Here is a 26259-nt window from a genome sequence, read left to right as displayed (position 1 = left end):
AGTTGTGTTACTGGAGACCGGCATAAGATAAATACATAAGACCCTGTAAGTGCTCAACTCTTGGGCATTTTCTTAGTATTCACATGTGCTTCTAGAATGCCTACACACAGATGAAGTTAGAGCACTTTCTTGATACAATTTGACTTGGCATGTGAGAAGTAAAATATGAATTTTAAAAAAACTGATGGGTAGATCCTTTTTAAAAGCACTCCTCTTTCATGGAAGCCTTCAAGGGACCCATCAATCCTGTAAGAGAAACCAACTGACATTATTTGTCAGAAGTTAATTAACAAGCTAGCTTCACCTTGAGTGTGTGTTAGCTCTGGGTTCCTGCTGGGATAGTGTCCCACTATTTTCATAAGCACCTGAAGCTCTGTAGTGCAGATCATTCACTAGTTTCCCTTTGGAAATAAGAACACTTCCACTTCCTGCATCTTAAGAGACAGATGCATGCGCATCAGGTTCCAAAGTAAATTTGCATTTTCTACTAATGTCGATGAATAGAATACAAATGTCTTATTCCATTGCAATTACCTTATCGCAGCTAAGTAACAAAATACTAATTTAAACTAAGGAGCCAGAAGTACCTTGGAGAGCAAATATCATTGTGGAAGAAGTAAAAACATCAGATCTCATTGAGCAGTGAATGCTTACACATAACAGCACTTTGTATGTATCCTAGGACAGTAATGGCCTTTTACAAAAAGAAATTTTGCATAACTGCGTGGAGCCTTCTACTAGAGAATGTTGCCTATTCCTTCAAAATGTCTTGCTTGACAGCATCTCATTTCTCCAGTCCATGGGAAAGCCCAGATTCATTACTCATTCTTTTAAGGAAAAAAAAAAAATACTCAAAACTAATGAGCTGTATTTCCAAACCGAGGCAATAGCTACCATTTGGCCTTGGGTTTGCTTTGTTTGAGAAGTAGGGCGGAGTGATAAGTGGTGGTCCTCCAGGCTCTGGAGGGTCATGTAAAAGGCCATTTCTATCATGCCTTTTCCCCATCACCCTTCCTGCCCTATCCTCCTGGACTTGAGTAGAGTGCAGTCATGTCCCACACTGAGGTCGGAAAGGAAGTCCAGCCCTTGGGAGTTTGTCAGGCCTAGCTGGAGACAGGGAACCTTGCCAGGCATGCGCTGCAGCCGTCAAGACCACGAATAGGCCTTTTGCTCTCTTTTCTGCTGCTGGCCTTTCCTTGGCATCTTCTGATGCTTCTGCAGCACAATTGCAGGTGGATAGAGTGCCGGAGAGTCTAAGAAGCTAAAAATATGCCATAGGAACAAGGGGATGAAGCGGATTCTGTCTCAAGGTATCAAAGGAGAGGATCCCAGAAGGAAACTGTTCCTCAGCTCGTTTTAAGTTATGTAAGAGTTGATGTCAAGGAGACAGCACAGGCACCATAAAGTAATAGATCCATATGCCATGCTTTATAAACTAGAAGTATACTTCAACAATAGGGCCAATGGTTTCTTTTTTTTTTTAATTGAACCAAATCCTTTTCTAAAAATGATAGAATGCATTATCATTTTTCCTAGACCATTTATTCCGTTTTTGTTGTTGATATCTTTGATGTGTGTAGGTTTTCTTAATATGTGTAACCATTGTTCTCTTTGCTGTTACCGTTAGTAGCAGTAACTTAGCTGTCCTGCCATTTATAAATGAAGACTCTTGCAAGATCCCAGGTTGGGTATTGAATGCTGGTGATTGTTTTGGCAGCTGTATCTACAGAAGCAAGACACAACACTGATAGGGGATGCTGCCTCAAAACCCACTATCAGCTCCATTCTACTTCACACAGAGAATTGAGTAAATACAGGGTCTTACTTGCTGACCGTGTGTGTCTTACAGTATAGAAAAAGACATAAAGGGACACTTGAACTCCGAACTTAGTTTCTGATAAAGCATAACTAGTTGGTGACTTAGAAGTTGATGCGAACTTTAAGTAAAGTGACTTACTTTAGGACCTAGGAGGTCCTTTAAGCATAGAGATTACAGAAAAGTATGGGAAACTTTGCAGGAAGGGTAGATAAAACTATACCTCCTGACAGGGGGAAAGCATTTTAGAAGTGCAAGCTTAGCACTAATTGCAAATTGACTTGGGCTGGTGCATGGGGGTAGCGGGACAGCCACAGTTGAAATAAATGATCCGTTTCTTCTGAAGTTTGGATCAGCTCCAGCTGTCTGAAAAATGGGAAAAGATGCCAAGACTGTTTGTTCCATACTAAATTTGCATGGAGCTTAGAAGCAAGTATGACAAAGATTTTATACAAAGGAGAGGAAAACAAAGGAGGTTTTGGAAGTAGAACATGGGGAGATTAGGGGAAATGAAAATGGAAAGATAAATGGTGTGGTGTTAAGAGTTCTCGTGGTAAAAGTCAGCCTCCCCAACTCAGAGCTCCTGACACTGGGTGTTGTAGACCACATCATGGTCAGGGGGGGGGGGGGGGGGTGTGTGTGGACCATAGCACTTCAGCTGGCAAGGCAGTGAGATTAGGCAACTGAAGACTGGCAAGGAGGACCTGTCCCTGGGCATGGTGGTCATGGTCAAATGATGTGGACTGTGAGTAAATACAACTCCAAGAGTACTTTCGGAAAGATGCCAACAAGCTCTAGGTAAAAAACCTTTGAATTGTGGAGTGTTGATAGAAATGCAGGGAGCTTGTAACTGTTCCAGGCTGCTGCAGGGTTCCTCCGTCCATCTACTGAAAAAGACATGATCAGTGTGGAGACCCATCATGTTGAGGAGATGAAGTGGCCTGTGTAGCAGAAAGGACCACTCTGTTACACCTGGGCCACAGATAGTCTTAATTCTCTCCATTTTCTGGAACCAAACCAATCAAATATCCATTTGAGTGTTCTGATTATATATCAGTAAAATAGTTCTTTGATTTCCTAGTCCTGCGCTGAATTAATAATTCTAGGGGCTTTCTTCCTCACACGTTCAGGCTCTCAGCTGCTACTGCCTTGCCCTTGTCTTCTGTGTCATGCTGTCACTGTTGCCCATCTCTCTTTAAGTCTGTGTCCTCCGCTGTTTCACCTTACTATATATTTCTGCTTGAGTATCTTATTTGAGCCCCAAATTCACTAGTATCTTCTTCACCTCCAAACTGCGACTTATCCAGTTGACTTTTTCCACTGCAAAGCTTTGGCGTGGTTGTTCCTGACTTCAAGTGTTCCTTGGTCTCCAGCTGACTTTTCCCTTCTCCTCATGCATCGTGGGGCATTTCCTTCCTTGCTTTCCTCTGGTGTGACAGGAAAGAGCATGTGCTCTGATCGCCACCTCACCTAAAATTTCTCTCCACTTTCCCCCTCAATTCTATGAGGCCATGGTCAAGTTTTCCCTGGCTCCTTCATGCTTGGACCATGCTAAGAACTCTGCACCTTCTTTACTTATCCTGTATCACCGCTCACAGTCTGCATTTTATTCCCATACTATCCTGCTATCCACATGCCTGTTACATGATTTAACAGCATGTCTCATGCTAATTGTGTCTTATTGCTGCAGATTCCACACCTAGCTTATAAAAACAGGATAGTCTGGGCTGCAAGCTTTTGAAACCCCAGTGCTATCTACTACTCCAGGGCTAGGTAGATATCTAGTGTTTTAGTCCATAGCCTGAAAAGTAGGTCAAACAGTGCTTCCATTACAAAGTTCTTATAAAAAACGATTGAAATCCAGTTTATATCTCCCCACTTAGTGTGCTGGGGACAAGATGTATTTTGTGTTTCAGGCCTTTGGAATATCTTTATATGTGCAATGAGATATCTCAGGGAAGGGACTCAAGTCTATACACAAAATTTAGTTATGTTTCTTATAAACACATCCACATACCATGAAAGTAACTTTATACATTGTTTTCAATGTGTCTGCATTTTGGCTATGACCTACCACATACCATTAGATGTGGGATTTTCTACTGTGGCATAATGCCCATGTGCAATAAGAAATTTAGATTTTGGCCCACTTTGGAGTTCGCATTTTTTGGAGTAGCAAAAGGACCTCTAAGGGGAAGACAGCTGACCCAGTCAGTCCCTGGAGCACTGGTGTCACTAAGTAAATATTATTCCTTCTTTTTGTCAAAATCCTGTTAGGAAAAGCTTTAAGTGTGTGTAATCTTACCTTCAAAAAGAGAAGAGAACCCCACCAGATTGTGATTTTGAAAGCGGTGGGGGGTGGGGGAGCAAGGGAGTAGTTTGAATAAATATAGCTTAAGCCTCCTCTTCCTTCGGGCTTTTGTTGGGGTACTTGTAGATGGCTGGTTTCAGGGTCACACAACCTTTCCTTGTTCCTTCCTGGTTATTATTTTTACTACGGCATGGGAAATTTTCCATTTTGTCCATGCTTTTATTTAGAAGATTTACAAACTGTGTTTGAAGTGGGATATGGCGGTCTGTCGATCTGTCCCTGTGAGCCCAGCATTTTGGGAGGGGAAGGTATGAAGCAGCTGCAGGGGTTCAAGGCCACCAGGACTACAGTGAGCGTCTCTCAAGCCAACTAAACAAATAAATGTAAACAGTTTGTTCCATGGTGCATCCTGATTTCCTGGAGGAGCCAAGGCCAGCTGGCTGAGAGATTGTTGCAGCTCACTGTCTCAAGGAGCTGTTTGAGGTGAAGGGCATTCAAAAAGAATTTGAATGGATTTTCCAAAGTGTTCCTATCCTGCCACTTTGCTTTTCTCCTGCCTAAACTTACCCACCTCTTTCCTTCATTCGTTGGCACTCCAGTTTGTTTCCAATGTAGTCAAACATGTTTGTCTAAGCATGGAACTGAATCTGTCTTCTGACATGCCAACTGTTACTAATCAAAAGGGGCGTCCTTGAAATAGAACCACCTTCCTTCACTGGTCTTGATACCCAATGCATTTTGATCTTCTCTCTCTTTGCTGTTGGTTCTCTGCAAGTTTTCCTGGTGATTTGATACATTACAGTTCTTTGAAAGTGAATTAGAAAAGCAAGACAAGTCAACAGAACTAGACAGAAATAGCCAGCCATCATTTGAGAAAGAATTAAGTAAACATTTTTTCCCTATGGCGCTGCCCAAGAAAACTGGAGGAAAACTCATGTTAACATGATATGAGGGCAACAGAGTAGTTTCCAGGAATGAGACAGTATTTGGGCCTCAAGTGACACAGAACCTGTCAGGAAGGGTCACTGCTCCTGCCCTTCGGGCTCCGAGAAGAATTCCAGAGGAATGAGGATGCTGGCTGTACAGAATGCACAGAGGAAAAAGGGAATGGAGGCTTATTGGTGCACAGTTGGGTGGCCTGCAGTTTCGGTTAGTTACCCAGGGCTCTTGGTGAGTGAGTACAGAGAAAAAGAAGATGACTCTGGTGGGAACATGTGTCTGTACCTTGGATCAGAAGCTAAAGGATCTGGAGTTGATTCTTCACAGGGGACTTAGCTCCTGTTGGAGTGGAGGAGAAACATAATTCCTCCATTTTTTCCTCTCTCCAGGATGGTGGGTGTGAGCAAAGAAGGAAGGCCTGCTTAGAGGAGAGGATGTGACCTCTATGAGAGCTGTGAACAGGATTCCAGGGGCTGTGGTATAGGACAGTAGGGAGTACGACAGGGTATGGCCACCTGTTATGACATAGGACAGTAGGGAATGTGACAGGGTATGACCACTTGTTATAACATAGGACAGTAGGGAATATGACAGTGTATGTCCACCTGTTATGACATAGGACAGTAGGGAGTATGACAGGGTATGACCACCTGTTATGACACAGGACAGTAGGGAATATGGCAGGGTATGTCCACCTGTTACAACATAGGACAGTAGGGAGTATGACAGGGTATGACCACCTGTTATAACATAGGAAAGTAGGGAGTATGACAGCATATGTCCACCTGTTATAACACAGGACATTAGGGAGTATGGCAGGGTATGTCCACCTGTTATAACACAGGACAGTAGGGAGTATGACAGGGTATGACCACCTGTTATAGCATAGGACAGTAGGGAATATGACAGGGTATGACCACCTGTTATAACATAGGACAGTAGGGAGTATGGCAGGGTATGTCCACCTGTTATGACATAGGACAGTAGGGAATATGGCAGGGTATGTCCACCTGTTATGACACAGGACAGTAGGGAGTATGGCAGGGTATGTCCACCTGTTATGACATAGGACAGTAGGGAATATGACAGGGTATGACCACCTGTTATGACATAGGACAGTAGGGAGTATGACAGGGTATGTCCACCTGTTATGACATAGGACATTAGGGAGTATGACAGCGTATGTCCACCTGTTATGACACAGGACAGTAGGGAATATGGCAGGGTATGTCCACCTGTTACAACATAGGACAGTAGGGAGTATGACAGGGTATGACCACCTGTTATAACATAGGAAAGTAGGGAGTATGACAGCATATGTCCACCTGTTATGACATAGGACAGTAGGGAATATGACAGGGTATGACCACCTGTTATAACATAGGACAGTAGGGAGTATGACAGCGTATGTCCACCTGTTGTGACATAGGACAGTAGGGAATATGACAGGGTATGTGCACCTGTTATAACATAGGACAGTAGGGAGTATGACAGGGTATGACCACCTGTTATGACATAGGACAGTAGGGAGTATGGCAGCGTATGTCCACCTTTTATGACATAGGACAGTAGGGAGTATGACAGGATAAGTCCACCTGTTATGACATAGGACAGTAGGGAGTATGGCAGGGTATGTCCACCTGTTATGACACAGGACAGTAGGGAGTATGGCAGGGTATGACCACCTGTTATGACATAGGACAGTAGGGAATATGACAGGGTATGTCCACCTGTTATGACATAGGACAGTAGGGAGTATGACAGGGTATGTGCACCTGTTATAACATAGGACAGTAGGGAGTATGACAGGGTATGACCACCTGTTATGACATAGGACAGTAGGGAGTATGGCAGGGTATGTCCACCTGTTATGACATAGGACAGTAGGGAGTATGACAGGGTATGACCACCTGTTATGACATAGGACAGTAGGGAGTATGGCAGCGTATGTCCACCTGTTATGACACAGGACAGTAGGGAGTATGACAGGGTATGTCCACCTGTTATGACATAGGACAGTAGGGAGTATGGCAGCGTATGTCCACCTGTTATGACACAGGACAGTAGGGAGTATGGCAGGGTATGACCACCTGTTATGACATAGGACAGTAGGGAGTATGGCAGCGTATGTCCACCTGTTATGACACAGGACAGTAGGGAGTATGGCAGGGTATGTCCACTTGGTATGGCCTAGGACAGTAGGGAATATGACAGGGTATGTCCATGGCCTATGGCATGGGACAGTAGGGAATATGACAGGGTATGTCCATGGCCTATGGCATGGGACAGTATGGAATATGGCCATGTCTTGCCAACGGGAACATTGAGATTTGAGCCTGATTGAAGATGACTGTAAGACCCTAGCTCTTGGTACAGGAAAAGCTTGAGGTGTGCTGAGAGAGCACAGAAAAGCATCAGTTGTTAAGGGCTCCCTCTTGGAACCAAAGCTCCAGCATCCCATCGTGTTCCCATGGTGACCATACTTTCCCAATGGGATCCACAAATAAGGCAAATAAACCACTGTTTGGAAACCACTGGTTTGTCACACACTGATTTTTAAAAAGGTGTAATTTGTGCCTGGCAGATAACTCAGTGGGTAAGGACACTTGCCACCAAGCCTGATGACTAGAGTTTGATCCCCAGGTTCTACATAGTGGTATAAAAGCACCCACTCCTGAAAGTTGTCCTTTGACCACCATGCATGTGCACAGGCACGCACACACACACACACACACACACACACACACACACACATGTAATAAAAAAAAATTTAAAAAACAGTTTAAATGCAGAAGGTTCTAAGTTGCTCTCATTGTCTAAATACATAAGGGAAGCTAAGGAGACAAAATGGGGACCTGGCGTAGTCATGCTCTCTCTGTATTCCATCACCTCTAACTAGAGCATATATCTCCTCTACCCTGGGAATTAGTGGCTGTTGTTTTATTCTAAAATGAGTAGGTTCCAGCCACCATCATTGCTTTGTAGCATCATTAATAGAAACAAATTATTTATTGTCACCTTTCATGTCTTGGGGTTTCTTAGGCTTCCATGTTCCAAGTCTCTACTGAAAACCAAACCTTTAAACTTCATTTCTTATATTTCTTTGAAGGTCGGGGAAACAGGAGATATTAGGAAAATAGTTCTGATTAAATATGTCCCTTGAAAATGGTCTTTAGCCTCTCAAGAGTGCTGTTTTAGCTAGAAGATTCCCAAGTTTTAAAAAGTGGCATACTGATCCTAATAGTTCTAGGACTGTGTTCATTAGCATAATAGAGAAACACAGAGCACACACTGCAGTGAGGCCTCATGCCAGGGCACCCGAGCCCCCCATCAGCTGTTCTGACTCTATCTCTTCATTTTTATGAAGAAATGCCAATGTACCAAGCCAAAATATTGCCTTAGGAATTGTAACTTAACTCTGCCCTCCTGGCCAGTACATCTGAGATTCCCGGTAGTTGAAGAATTGAACACATGCCGGATATGAGACTAGGAAAGATAGATAATCTTCATCATTATTTTTTCTAGTCAAAGCAGAGTTAAGAACTTGGATACAATATTGTGTTTCCTTGCCTCTTCCCCCATTCATCTCTGGGTCATCCATGTACTTAGTCACCTCAGGTGCTGCCTTCCTGCTTCCTGTGGGAGAATTCTAGAAATGTAAGAGACACTTTATGTGCAACAGATACTTTACTAATGTGCTCTAAAGACTGTTGGATTTCACAAAAATAGCTGTAGTATTAGGGAAAAAAAAAATCCCCAGGAAATACAGTTTCCCAATAGAAAACTATCTCGCTTTGACCTCTATTACCATGTCTTTGATTTTAGACAGAACTGTTTATTTTTAGGATATAGGCAATTCTCTGGAGTTGACATGGCCTTTAATTCTTGAGAGTTGCCTTCACAAACACAGAGTGAAACCTTACTGAAATACAGGTCCTGAGTGACCAGGCTGGCCATCTTCGGGCTACGACTTGCCTCCCTCTGCTAAGACTGCCTGCAATTCAGGTAGTGCTGCAGCACAATTTAGACATGGTAGTGGCCTGTAGAGCTTCAGTGTCACAAGTAGCTGAAGCCTCAAATGTTCATGTTTTCCCAAGTACCTACAATGTGCGTGTATTGGACATTTTGGCAGAAATCTGTTGGGTTATTTTCTAACTTATCCTCTGTCAATAACTGGTAAACTTGGGTACCAAGTCTTCTTTTTGCCAGTTGGCTTTGAGGGTAGAGTGCTTCTTAGGATAATAAAGAGCCATCCTCCCCTATAATGTCCAAACTACGTATGCAGCTGACACTCCAGCTTCAGCATTAGCCTTAGCAGAACATACCTGGGAAGCCCTGAACAAATAAATGATCGTAACCACACAGATGTGCAAACTCAGTCTGTCCTTCTCCAAAAGCATAGATGGTATTTGCTATACACCTATTCCTTGTTTATTCATGCGAACCTTGGGTTGCTGTAGCAGTGCCTTGGAGGTGTTTAACCAGTATATGAAGGTAAATGTATTGTCATCTGGGGTGAAATGTATTGTCATCTGGGGTGTCAAAAGCCTTTAAAGTCTGTATTTGGCAGTAATGATGGGGTTTAGAGTTTCCTTATTGAGTTGCCATGAATCTCAGAAATTTACAACCCCACCCTTTCTCCAATTCATATACTTAGGAAGGTGAGAGAAGAATGAGGAGTGGGTGTGTTCTGTGGGTACAGAGCTAGAATAAGGTCTGATATAACACACGAGGGTCACTAGTGTTGACAGTATGGTGTCTTTTAAAATATATATTCTCAAGCTTTCCTTTGGCCATTCCTATCGCAAAGCTGTGTTGAATGCTTAAGGTGCTGGATACGATCGTTACACTCAGCAGATCATTATGTAGAGACACTGAAACATCACATAGCACTTGGCAAATGTGCTTAGTTATTATGGGTCAATCAAAAATAAGTTTGAGAAAACATATGTGGAAAATCCATGTGTTACATATAAATGCCTAAATGATCCTAGCTGTCACAGTTTATCTAATTCTTGCTCTTTGCTGGTTGGTATGCAGAATGACTCACTTAGTTTTTAGAGATAATGTGTATCCAGTAATACTGCCTAGGTTTAAGAAGTTGAAGGAGACCTCTTTCTTATTGATCAGGACCATACAGCTAACACAGTTGAGTCAAAACTTGGACTCCAACTAGTCTGACTGTAAAAACTCTAAGGGCAGTGCACTGAATACATTTGTCTGCTGGTCCTCATCCTCAGGGCCTATGTTTTTCCACTTGCCACCACCCACAGAGACTCATTCCTGAAGGCTCCTGAAAGAGCCATGATAGATTTAGCAAGGTTTTTAGAAAAACCAGGCCTCCTTAAGTCCACTTAAACAGTCAGCGGAATCAAAAGCTCAGAGCAGAGGCCTGGGAAAAGAAGCAGGATCTGTCTCTCCTGACATCTAACAGAGCAATCCCCTGGTGCATAGCTAGTCACTGAGACACAGATCATGGTCAGCTAATGTGCACCACCCTGAGATTACACAGCACAGAGAAGGTACGTCATCTTACTTGCTTGATGCCTGGGAGAGTTAGATAAAAAGAAACATTCTTTTTAGAGATTATTGTCTGACAGATCCTGACACTGTTGAAAATAATGGACTTTGCAGGAACATTATAATTTTCTTATGAATGAATAATATGTTTGATTAAAGCAGATCAAGTCATTCTTCAGCAGAAGTAAAGGATGCCATCTCCTTTTTATCTAACTTAGCAAATATTTATAAGCTTCATGCTGGTGATTTTGCTGGACAATCACTAGGACACGTTTGCCTGCCTTCTAGGAGGGTCTTACTCAATAATGTACAACAGAATGCAGAGCTGTAGCTGCTCCTGGGATCTCATGTAATAGGGTGACCAAGTAAAGCTAGCCTTTGCATGAGTCTTCATGCAGTAGGCTGCCCAGGCCCGAGACTAAAGAGGGAACCTCCTCATCTGCCTGCTTGGTTTTGTGTGTGGTGGGGAGTCGGGGACCTGTGGTGGGTGGTCTTGAACACTGGGGAAAAGAGAAGGGAGGGGATACAGACCACCTCAGGGCTATACCTACTGTGGAATAGAGGGTGTGTCTAAGAAGGAAGATGACTAGAAGATGACCCTAAGATTCCAGGCTAGAAAACAGAGAGGGTGGTATCATTACAGATACGGGGATCAAGAGATAGCACTTAGTTTTACTGTTGCTGGAAATACTTGCCCACTCTCCGGTGAAAGTTTTGAAATTGGGTGCCTGTTTGCTCTATGAGTTTGTGTCCTTGAAGTGTGGTACCTAAATGGGAAGAGGTTAAACCACCAATTCCACACAGGTGAATCTTCAGTGCAGAAAAGAGACTTGTAATTAAACATCATGATTGTCATCTGGAGTAAGTGACCTGCTCGTGAACTGCTCACTGACCACTTGGTATGTTAGAACTTTAGCCGAGAGGCCAGTAACAGTAAGATTTATGTTTCTCCAGAAATTATTCTGAACATTTTATAGTAGAGCCAGACTTGGTTGTGCGTACCCATAATCTCAGGATTTGAGAAGTAGAACTGGTACATGTTTGAGGCCAACCTGGGTTACATAGTGATTATACTACTGAGCCTGCCATACATAGCAAAACCTAGCTCAAAAATAACCAACAGAAACTCCAAACCAAAATATTGTAGTAGAGTTTCAAGGGATTAACTCGGTGAACCTTGGCTTTTGAGTACCAGAAGCCTGGCGGCTTCCTTGAGTAGGATCATCTGGCTTCAAACTGGAGACTTTTGAGAGGAAATTTTTGAGAGAAACCTGGTCAGGAAGAAATGCAGATGCAGCTTCATAAATATGGTACCTAGAACATATATGGGATACCTAGAACATAAATGGGGTACCTGGAATATAAATGGGGTACCTAGAACATTAATAGGGTACCTAGAATTAGCAAGAAAGTAGACTCAGAATATGAACAGCCCTGGCCATGTGTGTAGCTCTACCAGGGGATGCTGATTTCCTCCCTTGATTGCCTGCTCTCCCACTCATCTGGGCTATGCCAGACTTAGGTTGGCCTAAACTGCTTATGGGGTCCAAACCAGCATCTTTCTTGTTTTCAGTTTATGTTGTAGCGTATGCCCATCTCTATTATAAAGTGTAATATGCCTCTGCATGGGGGGCACCCCTTATCAAAACATAGTGCTCACACTCACACATTTAGCTTTCCAGAATTACAAAGAATCCTTTGTTATGACATAAGGGCTGTTTCTTTAAAGATGAAAAGAGGAAGCAGTCATTTCTGGTCCTGGGAGCAAATGAAGCCTGTTAAAACATTTGCATATAAAGAGTTCTTCCAATATGTTTCAGGACCATCTCTAGATGCTTGTCTCCAATGAGGAAGTCATCATTGCTCTTTCATGTGTAGCTTTTTCTCCATGGATGTAGCTCACTAGATCATGTAGTTAGCCCTCCATACGTGTGGCTTCACCAGCCCGTGGATTCAACCAAGAGCAGATTGAAAATGTTTGAAGAAAAGGTTGCATCTGTGCTGAATGTGTACACATTCTCTTGCCATCATTTCTCTGAGAAGTATGTTATAGCAACTAATAACTGAGCATTTCCATTGCATTAGTTGTGATCAGTCATCAGGAGATGAAGGGTGGAAGTCACATGCATATTGTACATTAGTGTTAAGTGCTTGCAGACTGTCGTATTGGTGGGGGGATCAGTGAGTCATCAGTACAGGGAGGACTGTGTTTTGTTGTTTTAAGACATCCCCCGTACCATCCTTTCATTCATTAGCTTTAATTGACATTCAATAATACACAATTCACTGTTAAAAGACATACTAATTAATTTTGGCTCAGGTCTTTGAAGCAAAAGAGTTTGAGCATTTGATTTAAAAATTTATGGAACTCTTACCCTTTCTAGTTAGAATCAAGAACTTTCTATCTCCTAGTCATCTTGTTGTTGAGGAGGAGTGCTTACTTGGTCTGCCCCTTGATGAGACTATGAAATTTCCTCTTGATGGCGTCTGTGTTTGTGTCCCACCCCCTTCAGCCCTTTAAAGAAAGAAGAGAAAGGAGGGGTGCGTGCCCAGACTCTGCTAGCTTCTGAGTCAGCGGAGAGAGGCAGTGCCACACAGCACAGCTTTCCTCCCAGCCGGGCCCCTTGTTTGAGTAAATTGCCTAACTCTGTGTGCCCGGCTCTCCTCCCTGAAAGCCCGGATGATGGTGTCTGCAGCACAGTTCTTACAGGACTAAAGGAGTTCAAGAGCTTTGAATATTTGGGGGCCTGGGTTTGTGTTCTGCTGTCATGAGACTGTTTGTTTGTTTAAAGCCTCTCAGGAACAGGTTCTGACTAAGGGCTTTTCTGGTTTATAACTGAGAAAGCTGGATTAGGAGGCATCCAGGTCAGGACCAATTCTGTGTCTTCTGAAACAACTGATCTTGATTTGATGCTTTACATTTCCTGAGTAAACAAACACTCAGCTGAGCCCTTGCTCCTAAGTGTGAAATAGTCTTTCTCAGGAACGGAACTGTCCACTCCACGGCCAGTGCCTGTTGTCAAGGTGACGCTCACTCAGCCTCACGGCCTCTTAGGCCTGCAATAATACTGTCTCAACCAGGTTTTACTTCTGTTGTTGTTCTTTTCATTTTTTTAAATAGAAAAGTCCCCCCTGCCCCCGTAAAGTGAAATAGTAAGCCAAAGCTCACACAAAATGTTTAAAAGTAGTGGCTTTGTCATATTTTGTAAGTGGAAATGTGCAATATTTATAAACTTGTCAGTGAGCCCAACTCACAGATCTGAGATCAGGGCTCCTGGGTGACGGTGGCCATACAATGATGTGCGAAGTGTAACATGTCTAACTTATTTCTCCATTTCATCAATCACATGCATGAGCAGTTTTAAAATGCAGCAATTGACAGCTGTTGATCTCATTTTCCTAGTAGACTTTTGCTTTGGTCTGACCTAGAAGGTGGACACAATGAGAACTTTTTGTTTCTACAAATTCCTAATAACACAGTTCTTCATATGCTTCACAGCAGACACAAAAGTCAGACAGGAGCACCTAAAACTTAGAACCCATGTCAGCCCCTGATGTCACTTAGTCATGCTTCAACTGGCAGGCCATCCTCTGTTATACAACTGGTTCCTGGATGCTCGGAGCATTTGTGCCAACCAGTTGTACCTGCTTCTGGCCTGGTATTTGTTTGAGAGTCATGTGTATGTAGGTCGTTGGTTCAATTTTATAAGAATGAACATGTACAGGCTTGAACTCACCAAATGAAAAAAAAAAAAAAATACTAAGGCAGAGTAAACTCTCTCAGTGACTCATGTATAAGTTCAAATGTTCCAAAGAGACAGCAAGAAACATGTTCATCCAGTATCGGCACGTGAAGCAACTTAATATAGATGCAGTCATCAGTGTGTTAAAGTGTGTCTTTCATTTATCCCCATTTCCTGTCATCTTTCATATTTAAAGGTTAGTAGGTAATACTAACACAGAAAATCAATGATATAGTACCCACCCAGAGCCTGTTTTGATGATCACTTCAGGGACCGTAGACTTCACTGAGGGATTCAAAGTCATCATAGCTTTATATATTAACCCTAAAACTATGTATATGTGTTTCAGGCCCCAGTCATTTGACTGGCCTTGCACACAGGGTATTACTACGAGAAAGACACACCCACCACTCGCCTACCCTGAGGAAGTACCTTGTGTCTATAGAGCTGAGAAAATCAGAACTCCCGTTGGCTCAGGGGTTCACTCCAGTGAACACTCAATTTTGTAATTGTATTTCCTTCTTTTGACTATCAAACACTGAGATGAAGCAGGTGTTGGCAGTCCCGAGGAATCCCTATCTGATTTAGTGGCGGAATGTAGTCCTGACTTTACTTTCTGTTTACCTTTAACTTTCTGTCCTGTGTCACTACACATATATTTCCCAGAAGCCTTGACCTTTTGAGGGGAGGAGGTATACATAACTATTTCCCTTGCTCTCTGACTACTTGCCCTGAAGTTGTTGAACAAGGAACATTGCTTAGTCATCATCTTTTGTCAGTTTGTATAGCAATCATTACTCTTATCAGAGTGGTTCCTTGGGAATACCGGTGCTGTTTCAAACATCTGATGGCCAGCCATTCCTCTAGAAAGGAAATCTGATCTTTTCTCTTAAGGGTCCTTCAGAGAAATGAGTAGATGCACAACAGTTCCCTGATTGTCAGTGATCATTGAAATTGGCAAATACTCAAAACTGTGACTCACAGAGGCTCGTAGCTTGATTGACATCTCTAGTGAAAGGAAGAAGTGTGTGTGTGTGTGTGTGTGTGTGTGTGTGTGTGTGTGTGTGTGTGTGTGTGTGATTTTACTCAGTCTCACTTGTATTTGAGTTACTTCATTGCCTTTCTTCTTCATTTTCAAGGCAGGAAACAACCTGGCTAGGACATGTGTTCTAGCCCCTGAGGTTTATTTCACTTGTATTTTACTTACCTTTTAAAAATAATCACAATGGTATAGGATGTGGTGGCACACACCTCTAATCCCAGCACTCAGAAGGCAGAGGCCGTTGTATCCCAACATTCCTGCCAGCTAGACTACATAGTGAGTTACAGGCCATCCAGGGGTACATAGCAGGATCCTGCCCACTCCCCACCCCCAGAAAGTAAATAAATATAATCACAGTTAAGAATTCTTGGTTCTAGCCTGTGAATTGCCTGTGGGCTGGAATTCTGAGTTTTCCAGGATTGTTTGTGCATCTGCACAGAGCTCTTGCCTTGGATCTTCCCAGAGATTGGACGGTTTTCTGACCTCTGGTACTCAGAGGCTGATGCATGAGCCCCACCAGCAAGCGATGCTGAGAGCAGAGTTTTCGTGCCATGTTGAAGAACAAGGTAACACTCTTCCAGGCATTACTGTAGCACCTTAACGGCCTTTCCCTCTGCACAGGTGTAACTGCACAGCAGTGCAGTCTCAGGCGTGCTGGGGCCACTGTGTCACGGTTGTAGACTTGTCCCGGTCTGAACATGTCTTTGCATGTTTTTTTTACCAAGATGAGCCATAAAGATAAACGTCTCTGGGCATGTGCCTGAAATCTCCCTATTCCACTGCTGTCCATATCTGCACAGAAGGTACAGGTAGGCTCTGGGTCTGGATACTGTTCCCGGCAAGGCAGAGCCTTGGTGCAGTCCATGTGGTGTTTTCACACCGTTTGTTTTCCTCCACTGAGACTTCCACAGAGATGACTATGGCTGTGGGCCCTGCCTGCTCTCTGCCCTCTCCCCAGACCTCTCCTCCACTCTCTGATGCCAGCGATGGAGAACTCCTTAGTGCTCATCGCACACTAGATCTACATGATCTACATGTGTTCTCCAGCTGGCCCCTGACTCCCTCCATCTATTCTTAAGACTCCATCTCACTTCTAAGCAGCCCACCTTAGCCACCCTGTGAAGAAACTCAGCTGCCTCCATCTAAGCTTGGGATTCACACTCTCCTCTCCTGGTATTGCTCACTTGTCAAGATACAACCCTCTAATACTTGTACTGTGCAGAGGCTGGAGGATGGCTCAGTAAAGTATCTGACTATAAGCCAGGAGTGCAGTCTCCAGAACCCCATAAAAATGCCTGGTGTGATTGTACCCTTTTAATCCCAGGACTGGGGAGGTAGAGACAGGTGGGTCCTCAGGACCTGCTGGCCACTCAGTCTAGCATAACTGGTGAGCACAGGCCAATGAAAGACCCCATCTCAAAGGAGGTGGACACTGTTCCTGAGAACAACACTCAAGGTTGTCATCCAGCTTACCTACACATGCAAGCAGTGCACACATGGACACCCATGGACACTGAACACATACTTGAATAATATTAAAAATCACACAATTTTTTATAAGCAAGTATTGGTAGGTAGTTTTTAATTAATAAATGGAATGACTCTGTATATGTCACTAAGGAAGATTTGGGTATGAGTTTAGAGCCCAAATTATATAGGAAGTATATCTTGATGGCCAAATAGAATCAACCAATTCCCCTTGCTAAGCTTCTGTAGATATGGATTACTCAGTGTCAGGAATGGCCTTGGTGAAGGAAGACTTTACTCTGACATCCCTCACCATATATATTTTTCTCCCTCATCCTTTTTTTCCCTTCTGCTTACTGTTATCTTGTTATGTGTATTTCTGTAGCATCAATTAATTTTGGTCCTAAGGCAAGTCACCAATAACTAAATAGATTAAAGGATGATGAACAAGGAACCGGCCACTTTAAGCTGCCCACTCTTCCCTGGTGACATCAGCAGACTGAACCAGAGATCAGGAAACAGCAGTCAGTGGCCACATGCTAGCTCCCTTCCCCTCTTCCAGTGGAGTTGCTAACATGCAGATGAGGACACTGCCTGCTTGGCTTTGGCCCTGCCACAAGTAACTCATCAGTCAGCATACCAGAGGAAAGCTGCTCACAACTCCCTGCACATTCCTTCTGGCACATTCCTTCTGGCTCTGATCCAAAACAAGGAGAAGGAAAGGGCTACAGGAGTTTTCTACAGAACTACAACCTTGACTGATTACAGATTTTTTTATATTACCCCCCCCCCACGCATGAAACATTAATAATCCCAGTCATCACTAACTGGACTATCTTCCAGTATTGCCAAGAAATACATGGTAATTAATTAATCTGGTTTTCTGATTGTGGAATTTTACCTTATTGTTGGTTTTCAAGGCGACAGGATACTTTGAAATCCATTGTCTTTGTACATGATTCAGGGTGCAGTTTTACTTTTATTTGAAAGACATGGTCAGGACCACTCATTGTCAAATTATGTGTGTGCTGTAGACCAGCTTGGGATAGGCTTCTTGTCGATGAGGCATTTTGTCTCCAGGTCATTTCCTGTCTTTGATCAGCCCCAGTTGATAGTCATTAGATAAACAAACTCCTCAGACTCAGCCACCACAGGGAGAAATCTTACCTTGAAAACAAAAGACTCCCATCAAAGCCATTCCATTCCTGCATTGGTTTTGTCTTTGTGTCATGTGTCCTTGTCAAGGGCTCTTTAGATCTTTATCTTTACTCTATGTTGCTTTGTAAACTAATTGAGACTGTGTACATGCATAGGGAAACTCATATTCATGTACAGATTCCTGTGTGTCACATGTATATGCACACATGTGTGTACATACAAGCTTATATGTTTGAATGTATGTAAGATGGATATATGCTGTGCAGGCTAGTTTTATGTCAACTTGACACAACCTAAAATTACCTAAAAGGAAGAGGAGCCTCACCTGAGAAAACACCCCCATAAGATCCAACTGTAAGGCCTTTTCTTAGTGATTGATAGGGGAGGGCACAGCCCATTGTGGGTGGTACCATCCATGGCCTCTATATCAGCACCTGCCTCCAGGTTCCTGCCGTATCCTGACTTCCTTCAGTGATGGACTACAATGTGGAAGGGTAAGCCAAATAAACCCTTTCTTCCCAATTTGCTTTTGGTTCTGGTGTTTCATCACAGCAATAGAAAACCCCAACTAGAACATACACAATTTTTATTTTTGTAAAGAAAGTAATGAGAAGTGTCACCTGGAAATATTTGTGTTTCTCTTATTAACACAATTTTAAGTGGGTCGGCTTTTTGAAATGTCTTACAGAGAACACTGGGGCATCAAATGTGTGTTGTCAACAAAATATTAGGTGGTATAGGTCATTATATAATAGCTTCCTTTTTCTCTGCATATTAAGTGCAGAGATAGAATAATGATCTTTAATTGAGTAACAATTTAAAAAACTTGTTTTAAGTAATAACATTAGAGATAATTACTATGCTGGCCATTGTTGTGTTCTCAAAGGGTGAAAGCCCAGACTTAGTCACCCCCCCCCATTACCCTTCCCCCATTCTCCCCGCAATGGAAAGTGTCTGATTATTTTTTACTGCATTTTTTTTTTTTTGAGCTGAGGATCGAACCCAGGGCCTTGGGCTTGCTAGGCAAGCACTCCACCACTGATCTAAATCCCCAACCCTACTTCATATTTTAGCCTCTTTCTCAACCATGAGCTTTAAATTAAGATTGAGATAATGAAAGGGATTTATATTATAAACATGCCATCCAAACAGGGTCAAGAGTGTTGCAGCCTCTCTGGCATGTTGTTGGGTTAAATGAATTGATCATGGATTGCAATGAAATTTCTTAGTTTGGAAACATAATTCATGTGACAATACATGAGAAAATGCTTTAATACAGCTTTATAGATCAGTCAAATTATAGCTGGCAATTATATGTACTATGAGTAGAAAGTGTTGTGTAGACATGGAAGTTGGTTTCATCCATACTGTTGTGGGTTGGTTGTGTGTCTAGTCCTTGTTGACCTCTAGGGAGAAACTAATTAGTCTTGCTATGGTCTTATGCTCACCACTATTCTGCTTAGAATAATTTTCTAGTTTTGCAATCTCACTTGATCTTTCCTGTCAATGAAATCCATTATTGTGGTGATATTCCTGCATCACTGAATAGCACATGGATGTTATGCAGGGATAAAAATAAGGTCACGAAAGCTTTTCAATAAAGAAGCATGGTGTGGTGTTATGACCGTGAACACTTGCTATATAAAAGCGTGTATGAGGACCTTGTGTTTGGACAAGGTTGGATTTACTTTGGTTTGTTATGTGGTTCAAAGTACCTTGTGAGCAATGATGTTGAGGTTTTCAATGAAACTTTAAACCTCATGAATTATTAGATCTACAGAGACAATAGACTATTTCTCTTGTACTCCAAATGATGAATTGCTGGCCCTTGGAAAGGAAAAGACATCCCTGGCCTCACTTCTGCATTGATGCTGGAAGCGGTTTTCTTCCTTTAGTTCAGTCATCAGATTTTCTCTGATACTCATTCCTTTTCTTTTTTCCGTCCTTAAGACAGAATCTCATGTAGCCTAGACTGGCTTCAGAGTCCCTGTGTATCTGAAGGGCCCTTGATCCTGATGCTCTGGCCTTCATCTTCTGAGTACTGAGATTAAAGGCATGTCTCACCATGCCCAGTTGGGGAAGCAGTAGGGTTCAACTTAGGGTATCCCACATGTTAGGCAAGCAGTCTACCAGCTGTGCTGTGTACTAGCCCTGATACTTAATTTAAAACACACAGGCTCACTCTCTGACCACACTTTTATACTGGTTTTATGGGGTGTGGTGGCTGTTTATTGTTTGTTTTGCTGATAGTAAAGGCATTTTTCCCAGTATTTCTAGGAAACAATTTTATTTTGTCAACTTTTCTTGCAATATTTTGTTTTTAAAGTATACTTCAATATAAATACATTCAATAAACAATAAAACAATACATTGTGTTTAAGTTTATTAAGTAACCTAAATGGTGGTTTTAGAAAGTTATTTTAAGGAGTTTTGTTTGAAACCCTGTAATGTTCAAGAGATTTTTGTTAGTGGGTAATATAAAAACACTGGCTTCTCCTCACCAGCTCTCTCCTTGCTTTGAATTACTTTCAAAATCTACACTTTGAAGACTAGCTTAAAACAAATGGAAGATCCAGTCATGGTATGAGTCATATGACTGAGCTCTCAGCCTTGAGTTTGGTGGCTGCTGCTTCCACCCTATTCCCATGGTGGTGAGGTGTGCTTAAAAAGATGAGCAGGGTGGAGATGTGAGCCAGCTTTACAGCATCAGCAGCTCAGGCTGAGCCTGACTTTGTGTAAAGGTGATTGGGATATTTTCTATGGTAATTGTGTGTGTGCTCAGATTCTTGTTTTCTATAGTTTTGGTAAACAAAATGCCCATCTTAGGAAAATAGCAAAGTAGACCACTATGAAAGAACGATCAGACCAATTAGGCTTGCATGCAACATCAGGCAGGCCCACTAGCTGCTCACTGCCTACTGTTTCTGTATCATGCCAGGAACTGGATAAGCTCAGACTCACATCTAGACTAGTATGTCCGTGCTAAAGAACTGTGGCAGTGAATAGTCTTGTAGCCTGTCTTTGATAAGAATTGTAAAGAACCCAACACAAAGAGATCCAGAACTGAGAACATACATAGCACCTGACCAGGGCAGGATGTTAGGGGTGTCTCTGATCCCTTAATCGAGTTTTAAGGTTGTAACTTACAGCCAGTGATGGTAGCGCACACTTTTAATCCCAGTACTCGGAGGCAGAGTTTGTGAGTTCAAGGCTAGCCTGGTCTGTAGAATGAGTTCAAGGATAGTCAAGGCTACACAGAGAAACCCTGTTTTGAAAAACCAGAAAAGGGGGAAGAGGGGAAGGAGGTAACTTGCCTATATATGTCTGTTCCAAGAATAAGTAAAAGACAAAGCATTTGATTTGAAATTAGTTTAAAATCAGAATGCCTAATTGCAGGCTTTGGATCTGCCAGTTACTTCCAAGGGTTGGATAGAAATGAACCCAGAGCAACATACTAAGTAAGCATTCAAGCTTCTTAAATGGAAGTGTGATTATGTTACATGGAAGCTGAGTTGATGTCCCCTACTTCAAGTCTCTTAATTTTCTTGGAAGTGGGTGGTTTCAGTTCCCCTTGGAGGAGCTCAGCACAGTACTGGGACACTAGCACCCTGCCTGTGGCTAGCTTTCTGCCTTTAAATGCTGTTAGCTCCCTTTTCCTTCACCTTCTGTATTTCCATTTGCTCTCCATAAACCACGAAGTCAAGGTGTGGAAATGTCTGCTGAGGCCTCTTTCCTGAGCTGCTGCTGGCTTGTGTCTGTCTGCTAGGATTCAGAGCCTGACTGTCCCACAGGGTGTCAGCTTAGCATGGGGTTTTGCAATAAGGAGGAACAAGGTTCTGTTTTCACTCCTGATGGAACTACCATGTGACTTTGAACAAATTTTCCTGAGGCTCAGTGGCCATTTTTGTAAGATAGGGAAAGAATGCTAATGTTCTATTTTATGTTTTGTGACTGTATGTGTCCTAGCTGCCACATAGACCCCCAGCCTCACAACACACATAGCTGGATGTTCCTGTAAAATATTATTGGTGCCATTGTGCTTTAAGAGGTAATGATGGGCCACCTGTCTGGTCTGATTTTTGAACACCTAACTGTTCATCAGGCATTGTGCCAATGATGGTGCTGTTCATGTTGGTAGAAGGCTCCACGGACAGAGAGAGTCTCTGGAGCCCATTCACGAATTTCACGAATGTCTGAAGTGTAGATAACAAAGTAAGGTTAAAATGGCATTTAAATAGAGATGCATAGTATGGCAGTGAATCAAGGGGAGGCTTATTACATGAAAGCGTGTTTGAGAAGCTTGTGTTTGGCCATTGTACCTGACGTTGACCCAACTGTCTCGTAATACCGGGTTTTCTTTTCTGTCCTGACTGGCATCTACACTGATTGCTGACATGTAGTGGGCCCTGAATAGAGTTCTCAAATGATTTTGTTCAGAAACGTTTTGCCATTTCAGTACACATCTCAAAAACTAAAATTTGTGAGCTTTGAAATAGCTCGCATTTTTGTAGAAGACCTAAGTTATTTCCATATATTAGAATAATAGATTAAAGTGCTCATCAGAACATCCTAGGTACAGGAAGACATGAAGAAATAAGTCTCTTGCTTTCTGCCTTTGGCTCCAGCCAACCTGGAAGAATTCAGAAAGGTAAATGCTTAGTCTTTGGTTACAATTCCTGCAGGACAAACTGTTTTCTTTTGGTGGGGACACCTGCCGCTAGGTCCCCAGTGTCCTACTTACTGCTCACCTGTTTTTACCTACTAGCTGCTGTAAGGACTGGAAGATAATTAGTAGTTTTTGTAATTGAAATATCAAAGTGAATCAATTCATTGATTTCATGTTGACATTTTAAAAATACAACTTTCAAATAAGAAAACTTGACTAAAAGCCCTTACCTAAGTTCTAAGATCTTTGCATTCCTAATTAATTACTTTTATCAAAGTTTATTATGTGACAATCAGAAATAACCAGTAGTATCCCCAGAAGACATGAATGCGGATTTGGACAGCAAGTGTTAGGATAGAAGATTGTATATGCAGTTTTAAACATACATTGGCAGGTCCTGTAGTGCTGTTTTAAACGTCAGCCTGATTTCACTCAGGTTCAATTTTTTTGTAGCTCATGTTCTAGAACTTTGAAAAATATAGCATATAATTTGCTGAATTAAAACACATGAAAAGATACATTGTGGTCTCAGGTTCTGGGTGAACTATTTTTAGATTTTAGTAAGGGGTTTTCTGTAATTACTCCACTAATGGCAGAGCAGATATTATCAAGGAGTACTTGACAATCACAGACGCCTCACAAGAAGCCGTCTCCTCCCCTCTCCACTCCCATTTTCTCCCTGTGATAATTAAGCTCTACTCCAGGTGCCTCAGAGCAGAGGTCAGAGCTTCCCCTAATAGCAGTAATACACATTCATAACTCTGTGTGAGCCAGCAACACTGATCTTAATGAGAACCAGTAATCCGGTGGGCTTAATACCAGAACTTGAGGGCCCACTGCTCTGGTTCAGGTTCCAGATACAGACCAAAGACAAAGCCATGTCTATCAGTGGCGATGGCGAGCGAGACTACAAAATGTGGCCCCACGCTAACAAGTTTCCCTACAGTGTAAATTTACACTTTCCTCCCCCTGTAATGATACTCAGAGAATTTTGGAAATGCAGAGCAACTGTTTATTAGTGGGTCCTTTGATGGGCACACTGGTTTTTCCTTTAGGAATGTTCATGGGAAATCTGATTCTGTACAGAAGAATTCTTGAGCCCAGCTTTACTCCTCTTTGGATAATTTGAAGTATTTCTCATCCAGCTTGTCAGTAGCCTTCTTCTGGTATGGTCAGGCATTGTGGTTCAGTCCCTAAGGAAATCTTCATGGTGGGTTCCAAACTGAAGAAATGAATATGTGTCTACTGCTTCATGAACAGGCAAAACTTTCAAGTTAAAGTTTTCAGAAAACTGGAATATTCATAAGAATGTTCGTACATACATAGGTTCTTTTAAAGCTTAGAAAGAAAAACCCATGTCTTAGAGGAGTGGCTAATACATAGACCAGTGACCACTAACTAGGATGTCATATCTGAAATCCTGGTCCTTACCCCAGTCCTAAGTGCATAGTAGTTTAGTGTTATTTCACTTGCTGATTCTTCCCTTTTGTAAAATGTTAGATCATAAACGTGCTCTTATATGATTGTAAAGTCACCAGTTTCTTGGAGTCAGGGGAGTGTGTGTATGTGTTTGTGTGTGTGAGTAGATGGATGTGCATATGTACACACCAGTTATCCCTGCACTTCAGAGCTAATAAGTGTTGAGGGCCAATGTGAGCTATAGAGTGAGGCATTGTCTTAATATGTATATGTATAAGCAGATAGATGAGTAGTAATTTTATCAGATTAGAACTATGTTGAACATGTATCTGTTTTTACTTAATAGAATAGTCAGACTTTTTCCATGTCATTAAATATTCTTCAAAAACCTATAGTAATTTTATTTGAGTAGGCACTACACACTATGAACTTATTAATGATTTCTACATACTCAGGTTATTTCCAGGGTTTTTTTTTTTTTTTTTAGTCATTAAAAATGATGCTGTGGCAAATGCTTCTCCATAATCTCTGCCCTGCCACCACTTCCTCTTTACTAGACATTCACTGTTTCTGCAGCCTGGGAAGATTTCCAGTCCCAGCTCAGTCACCACACTGAAGCTGATTCCTGGGGTCTACCACAGAGGCAAGAATTCCCCCCTTGGCAAGGGTCAAGGGAACCCTGTCTTCTCTGTAAGGTGGGGAGTTTGGAGTCTACAAAGAAAGCAGAACTGAAGAGAGGAAGAAGAAATCTCATTACATTACCACAGAAAGAGACGTGCTGATTGGGTATTTTCTGAGGACTCTTTTCTAGTACGTAGGGACATCTAGGAGGGAGTGTGCCTCATGAGGGAGGCCTGCTACTATCCGCGTCCTTCAGAAACTGAACCAGCAAGGTACACCAAAATGGCCTTAGAATTGTCTCCACATTTTGATTTCTCTTTTGCTTCATGTTTCACCATAACTACTTGTGTGAATAAGACATTAGAAAGCAATATCTAAGGTGCGATTTTTACATCTAACTTTGTCATGTGTTTTCAAACATTTACAACTAAATTAAAGAACTTCATGTAGCTATCTAATGATAACTGAAGGAACTCATAGTCTCCCACACGGAAGTTCCGTAAGCGTGGTGAGTCAGTACCTACGTCATCAGTCTGTCCAGCATTGACAAAGTAAGTCTCATTTCATGTTCTCCATGCTGGAGAACTAAAACTAGCAAAATGGCCTGTGAAATCAAGAGATAGTGACTTGTTTCTAAAAGACTCAGTGAGATTGCATAGATTCTGAGTAGCCTTTTGTTAGTGAAATTTATCTTAACTGAATCTTCCTCAAAAAAATAAAAATAAAAAAATAAAAGCTACTGCTAACAAGTGGCATGTTACACAAAACACCAGGGGCAAAATAATCTTCTGAGAGATGTGTCCCTGTAGCAGAATCATTTATAGTATTTATAGTATATAATCAGTTATAGCATTTATAGTAACTGGTAAATGTGTAATGCAAAGTAAGGAAGTCCAGCCAGAAAGATGGTCTAGGAAGCCACTGGGGCTTTCTCATCTTCCAGGTACCAGCTGACTATTTAAAGGCAAAGTCCAGTCTCCTCTAAGAGTGTTCAGTCAGCATCGCAGCAGAATGCAGCACATATCACAAGTCACACATACTTTTTTGACTCTGAAGCCTCACTCCATGTGCTCACACCAGAGTCCCAAAGAACATTTCGGAAGGGAAAATTGGCCATTTTAAAAGAACTTTTTTCTGAGGGAAATTTTCCACTGTCACACTATCTTCCTAGCCTAGAGACCTTGGTATGAATTAAAACAATGATCTCAACACTGGAATCAGGACCTGGGAGCTGTTTCTGTTTCCTTTTTCTCTAGTGTGCCCATGTCTTACTATGCTGCATCAGGATTTCGGTTTTCACCCTTCTCTGCTCTGTTGGATTGCCCCTGCCTCAGCTGTGTTCTGGGCACTGCTGGTGCCTCCCACACTTCAGCCTCCTGAGATTTCTCCCACTGCTTCCTAAGGGCCCCTTCCTTTCTTCCTTTTCTCTCATGTACGCTGAGGTCAGCTGCTGTGTGTCTGCTCTTACCAAAGGGCTCCTTAGTGAACTGAGACCACAAGTGTGAGCCTCCTGGGCATGTGCTCCGAGAAATTCTTCCCCCTAATATATTAATCTCA

General features: G+C 42.3%; 1 protein-coding gene across 10 annotated transcripts in view; it reads left to right on the top strand.

The window, feature by feature from the left end:
• Rbms1 (RNA binding motif single stranded interacting protein 1) overlaps window positions 1-26259 on the top strand; it is a 218210-nt gene that overhangs the window by 127856 nt on the left and 64095 nt on the right. The gene's annotated exons all lie outside the window — the stretch shown is intronic.

This window comes from Onychomys torridus, chromosome 4 (genome assembly GCF_903995425.1).
Source record: "Onychomys torridus chromosome 4, mOncTor1.1, whole genome shotgun sequence".
In the NCBI taxonomy this organism is placed as follows: domain Eukaryota; kingdom Metazoa; phylum Chordata; class Mammalia; order Rodentia; family Cricetidae; genus Onychomys; species Onychomys torridus.
This window is presented reverse-complemented; position numbering and strand designations above follow the sequence as displayed.